We start from the raw sequence: 6,557 nt of genomic DNA, 5'->3' as shown, positions 1-6,557 counted from the left end.
GGCCCGCCATCACTTCTTCATAGTTCGAAGGTTCATCGTTGTCTAAGCAAAATGATTTCCAGGATAGGGTTGCCATACCACTCTGGTGTGGAACGTGTCCTTGTGGACCTACGAAGTTCAGTAGCAACTTGATCCGAAGTACCTTGATCATCATCATTAATTTCCTCTCCAGTTGGTGTAGGCACCATAGGAACATTTTCCTGAGCTGCATTACTTTCCGGTTCAAGAGGTAGTACTTCATCGAGTTCTACTTTCCTCCCACTTACTCCTTTCGAGAGAAACTCTTTTTCCAGAAAGGATCCGTTCTTGGCAACAAAGATCTTGCCTTCGGATCTAAGGTAGAAGGTATACCCAATGGTTTCCTTAGGGTATCCTATGAAGACGCATTTTTCCGACTTGGGTTCGAGCTTTTCAGGTTGAAGTTTCTTGACATAAGCATCGCATCCCCAAACTTTTAGAAACGACAACTTAGGTTTCTTCCCAAACCATAATTCATACGGTGTCGTCTCAACGGATTTAGACGGAGCCCTATTTAAAGTGAATGTAGCTGTCTCTAGAGCGTATCCCCAAAATGATAGCGGTAAATCGGTAAGAGACATCATAGATCGCACCATATCCAATAGAGTGCGATTACAACGTTCGAACACACCGTTACACTGAGGTGTTCCAAGCGGCATGAGTTGTGAAACGATTCCACATTTCCTTAAGTGCGTACCAAATTCGTGACTTAAATATACTCCTCCACGATCCGATCGTAAGAACTTTATTTTTCGGTCACGTTGATTCTCTACTTCATTCTGAAATTCCTTGAACTTTTCAAAGGTCTCAGACTTGTGTTTCATCAAGTAGACATACCCATATCTACTTAAGTCATCAGTGAGAGTGAGAACATAATGATATCCTCCGTGAGCCTCAACGTTCATTGGACCACACACATCAGTATGTATGATTTCCAATAAGTTGGTTGCTCGCTCCATTGTTCCGGAGAACGGAGTCTTGGTCATTTTGCCCATTAGGCATGGTTCGCATGTGTCAAATGATTCATAATCGAGAGACTCTAAAAGTCCATCAGCATGGAGCTTCTTCATGCGCTTGACACCAATGTGACCAAGGCGGTAGTGCCAAAAGTATGTGGGACTATCGTTATCAACTTTACATCTTTTGGTATTCACACTATGAATATGTGTAACATTACGTTCGAGATTCATTAAGAATAAACCATTGACCATCGGGGCATGACCATAAAACATATCTCTCATATAAATAGAACAACCATTATTCTCGAATTTAAATGAGTAGCCACCTCGTATTAAACGAGATCCAGATACAATGTTCATGCTCAAACTTGGCACTAAATAACAATTATTGAGGTTTAAAACTAATCCCGTGGGTAAATGTAGAGGCAGCGTGCCGACGGCGATCACATCGACCTTGGAACCATTCCCGACGCGCATCGTCACCTCGTCCTTCGCAAGTCTCCGCTTATTCCGCAGCTCCTGCTGTGAGTTATAAATATGAGCAACGGCACTGGTATCAAATACCCAGGAGTTACTACGAGTACTGGTAAGGTACACATCAATTACATGTATATCACATATACCTTTAGTGTTGCCGGCCTTCTTGTCCGCTAAGTATTTGGAGCAGTTCCGCTTCCAGTGACCCTTCCCTTTGCAATAAAAGCACTCAGTCTCAGGCTTGGGTCCATTCTTTGACTTCTTCCCGGCAACTGGCTTACCAGGCGCAGCAACATCCTTGCCGTCCTTCTTGAAGTTCTTCTTACCCTTGCCCTTCTTGAACTTAGTGGTTTTATTGACCATCAACACTTGATGTTCCTTCTTGATTTCTACCTCTGCTGACTTCAGCATTGAAAATACTTCAGGAATAGTTTTCACCATCCCCTACATGTTGTATTTCATCACAAAGCTCTTGTAGCTCGGTGGGAGCGACTGAAGGATTATGTCAATGACCGCCTCGTCCGGGAGGTTAATGTTCAGCTGGGATAGGCGGTTGTGCAACCCAGACATTTTGAGTATGTGCTCACTGACAAAACTATTTTCCTCCATCTTACAACTATAGAACTTGTCGGAGACTTCATATCTCTCGACCCGGGCATGAGCTTGGAAAACCATTTTTAGCTCCTCGAACATCTCATATGCTCCGTGTTACTCAAAACGCTTTTGGAGCCCCGGTTCTAAGCTGTAAAGCATGCCGCACTGAACGAGGGAGTAATCATCAGCACGTGACTGCCAAGCATTCATAGCGTCTTGGTTCTCTGGGATGGGTGCTTCACCTAGCGGTCCTTCTAGGACATATGCTTTCTTGGCAGCTATGAGGATGATCCTCAGGTTCCGGACCCAATCCGTATAGTTGCTGCCATCATCTTTCAGCTTGGTTTTCTCTAGGAACGCGTTGAAGTTCATATTGACATGAGCGTTGGCCATTTGATCTACAAGACATTTTTTGCAAAGATTTTAGACTAAGTTCATGATAATTAAGTTCATATAATGTCACATCCCTAGTTCTAGTAATGCCTAGTGCCAGCATCTAGTGTTGCATCATGTTTACTTTTCACAGAAAGTTGAAATGGGGATGACAGAACCCCCAGCACCCCCCTGAAAACAACTAGGGTTTACCAAAATCTTTTTCAATGAACCTGAAATGCCCTTCTAAAATGTCCATCATTTTTGTCTTGGTCCAAAACCTCTGCCAAAATTGGTTCACATTTTTCTAGGACACATAAGGTCACTGGATTAAATCATTACCTATTTGCATTTGGGCATTTAAATGCTATAAAATAATTCAAATGCCCAAATAATTCTGGATTTAAGTGAGGGCTGCTAGGAATAACCCAACAGAGCCCACAATTATTTTCAGGATTTATGGAAACATTTTAGTATTTTTAATAAAGCCCAACAGTTGCAGAAAATTAGAAAACATCAAGCAATTTAGAAAAGAGAGAGAGATAACGCCGACCTGGGCCACTTACCTGGCCTGGCACTGTGCCGGCCCAGCCCACCTGGCAAGTGCCAGTCATCGGCCACCTCCCGCCAGAGCAGGCAGGCAGCTGCCTATCGGCCGCGCGCGTCGCCGTGGCCACCTCCTGCTTGCCACCGAGGGGCTCTCGGCCCTTCTAGCGATGCCACGAGGATGCCCCGTGGCCCCTCGCTCCTCTCCCTCACTCACTGCTCTCTCCCTCGCCCCCTAGTCCCTTCTCCGAGCTCACCCGAGCGCCTCCGTCGTCGCCGCACACTCCCACCGCGCTCACCGGCCGTCCCTCGAGCAACCGTCATGCTCATCGGCTCCGCCTCGTCTTCTTCATCATCCCAGACGAGCCACGCATCCTCGGGCGCCCTGCAATGTTGTTGCCATCGTCGTCTTCTACCTTCGGCCGCCCAGATCTCCGGCGACCCTGCGCTGCCTCCGGCGCTTCCCCGGCCTAGTCTCCGCCTCGGATGGATCCACTATGAGCCCCTGCTGCTTCTCCTGTGCTCGCCCCCTCCGTTTCCGTCCCCTAGCTCCATTTCCCACCACGGCCGAAAGCTTCTCGCCGCCGGCCATGGCGTAGCCGTGGCCACAACCGCGCAAGCTCACAACGGGGCGCCTCACCGTGCTCAAGAAGCCCCCAGGAGCCTAACGCACTCACCAGCTCCTCCTCCCGTGCACCGTAGCCCCGTTTCCGTTAGCGTCCAAACTCCGGCCGCCGCTGTCAAGCTCGCCGGCATCGTTTCCGGCGTCCCCGTATCCAACCACTTGCACCACTGGATGCGGCGCTTTCCCAGCTGCACATAGCACATCTCCGTCGCCGATTTGGTCGTCGGAGGAGCATTTCCGAGCCGCCCTGTCGTTTCTGTCATCGCCGGCGACGAGCCGCTGGCGTGTTAGGCACTGTTGACCAGGGGTTTGACCTCCCCTGGGTCATTGACATGTGGGGCCAGCCCCTGCTAATTACCTAGGTTAGGATTAAATTAGCACTAACAGTCTTTGTTAATTAGCCTAGTCACTGACCAGTGGGTCCCAGCGTTAGGTTTGACCTGGGCTGACGTTGTTGACCTGATGACGTCATTCTGAAGTCAGGCTGACGCAGTAATGCTTTTCTGGATTTTAAATAAATCTATTTGATTTATTTAATTTCAGAAAATATCCAAAACTTCTAAAAATCATATAAAATCAACCGTAACTCCAAACGAAACAAATTATATATGAAAAATTATCAGAAAAATCCAAAGAATCTATTTATGGCATTTTCATGCATGTTAGAGCAACTTAAACCTACTGTTTAGATGAAACAAGTTAATGCACTAATATGACCTCTTAAAATGGATTTGCATTTGAATCTTTGGTTCAAATGGACTCATCTCAATCTGTTCTAGCTTGCATTAGCCCAAAACACATTCATATTGCCATGTCATAGAATGCATCATATTGTGCATTGCATTGATCGTGTTTCTTCTCTGTTTGCCAGTGTTGTTCCCCCTCGGTAGACGTTGTATCGACGTTGTGATCGTTGACACTGATGAAGACTCAATGCTATCTTCAGAAGTGACAGGCAAGCAAAACCCCCTTGTTCATTCCGATACAATCCTACCCTCTCGCTCCTGCTCTCTTTTACTGCATTAGGACAACACCGATTCATCGGTTACTTGCTGCGGTAGCTGAACCCCTTTATCCTTTGCATGACCTGTCATTACCACAGTAAATAGATGAAACCCACTAGCATGAGTAGGAGTTGTTTGAGCCCTGTTGTGCCTACTCATTCATGCTTGTTTGTCATGCCTGCTACTGCTTAGAGTTGAGTCAGGTCTGATTCATCGGGGATGAATCAGAGGTGTGTGAACATGTCCTACTATGTGTGAGCTAAGTGTATGAACACGATTTGGTAAAGGTAGCGGTGAGAGGCCATGTAGGAGTACATGGTGGGTTGTCTCATTGAAGCCGTCCTTAGGAACTAAGTTCTGTGTTTGTGATCCATGATTAAGCTACTACCATGCATTGGGCCCTGAAATATGACCCCGCTCGACTTCTTAATCACCCTTGTCCTCTGTCCAGGAGTTGCAAGTAGTTTCTGGTGTTTGTAGTATGCTGGAGGCCGTGGGCAGCGCTGACCCGAGGGGTGGGCTGTGATGCGGTAGGCACATGGCCGGGTATACCGGGCGCCCGTTTGGTGTCACGGAACCCTGTACACATTGTTCGGGGCCGTATGTGGAAACCTCGGCCGGACTCCCTGCGGATGGAACCTGAATAGGCGATAAACCTGGACTAGAGACTCGAGTGTTTAGGTAGGTCATGGTCTACACCCACGTCGGCTTTCGCTTGAAGTCTGCCGAGCACATGTCGTGTGCAGACGCTAAGTGGTGGAAACATGTATGAATAAGTACACCCCTGCAGGGTTAACATCATCTATTCGAATAGCCGTGTCCACGGTAAAGGACTTCTGGGTTGCCTATAACAGTTCATAGACAAGTGAAAGTGGATACTCTAAAATACACAAGATAAGCGTGAGTGCTATGGATGGCGTTCTCGTAGGGAGACGGGAGCGGATCCATAGTGGTGTATTGGTTGGTGAATATGTGGACTCGTGTGCGCCACCTCAAAAGAGTTACTTGCAATCGTAGTTTAGGATAGCCACTGAGTCAAAGCTGGCTTGCTGCAGTTAAACTCCACCATCCCCTTTGTTGATAATGATGCATATGTAGTTAGTTCTGATGTAAGTCTTGCTGGGTACATTTGTACTCACGTTTGCCTATTTTATGTTTTTGCAGAGAGACTTCAGTCTCACTAGTAGTTCCACGTGGACTTCGACGTTTAGCTTGTTACCTCAGCTACGATCTTGTGCCCTCGGCAGGATCTGGTAGATAGTCAGGCTTCTCAGCCTTTTTCATTTATAGATGTCTGTACCCAGACATGTTAAGCTTCCGCTTGTGCTTTGACTTGTATGCTCTGAATGTTGTGTCGTGAGACCCATGTTTGTATTATCTCGCTCCTCGGAGCCTATTTAATAAAATACTTGAGTTGTAGAGTCATGTTGTGATGCCATGTTGTATTTGCACATATCGAGCATATTGTGTGTATGTTATTAAAATGCTTGGTATGTGTGGGATCTGACTATCTAGTTGTTTATCCTTAGTAGCCTCTCTTACCGGGAAATGTCTCCTAGTGCTTCCACTGAACCATGGTAGCTTGCTACTGCTCCGGAACACTTAGGCTGGCCGGCATGTGTCCTTCTTCGTTCCTGTGTCTGTCCCTTCGGGGAAATGTCACGCAATGAGTACCGGAGTCCTGTTAGCCCGCTACAGCCCGGTTTACCGGAGTCCTGCTAGCCCAGTTGCTATAGCCCGGATTCACTCGCTGATGACCGACACGTTCGTTGTTGGGTCATGTATGCTTGTCCCTGTAAGTTAGTGTCACTTTGGGTTCATGACTAGCCATGTCAGCCCGGGCTCCTTGTCATATGGATGCTAGCGACACTATCATATACGTGTGCCAAAAGGCGCAAACGGTCCCGGGCCTGGTAAGGCGACACCCGTGGGAATACCGTGCGTGAGGCCGCAAAGTGATAT

The sequence above is a fragment of the Triticum dicoccoides genome, chromosome 3B (assembly GCF_002162155.2).
Source record: "Triticum dicoccoides isolate Atlit2015 ecotype Zavitan chromosome 3B, WEW_v2.0, whole genome shotgun sequence".
Classification (NCBI taxonomy): Eukaryota; Viridiplantae; Streptophyta; class Magnoliopsida; order Poales; family Poaceae; genus Triticum; species Triticum dicoccoides.
Note: the sequence above shows the minus strand (reverse complement) of the source record.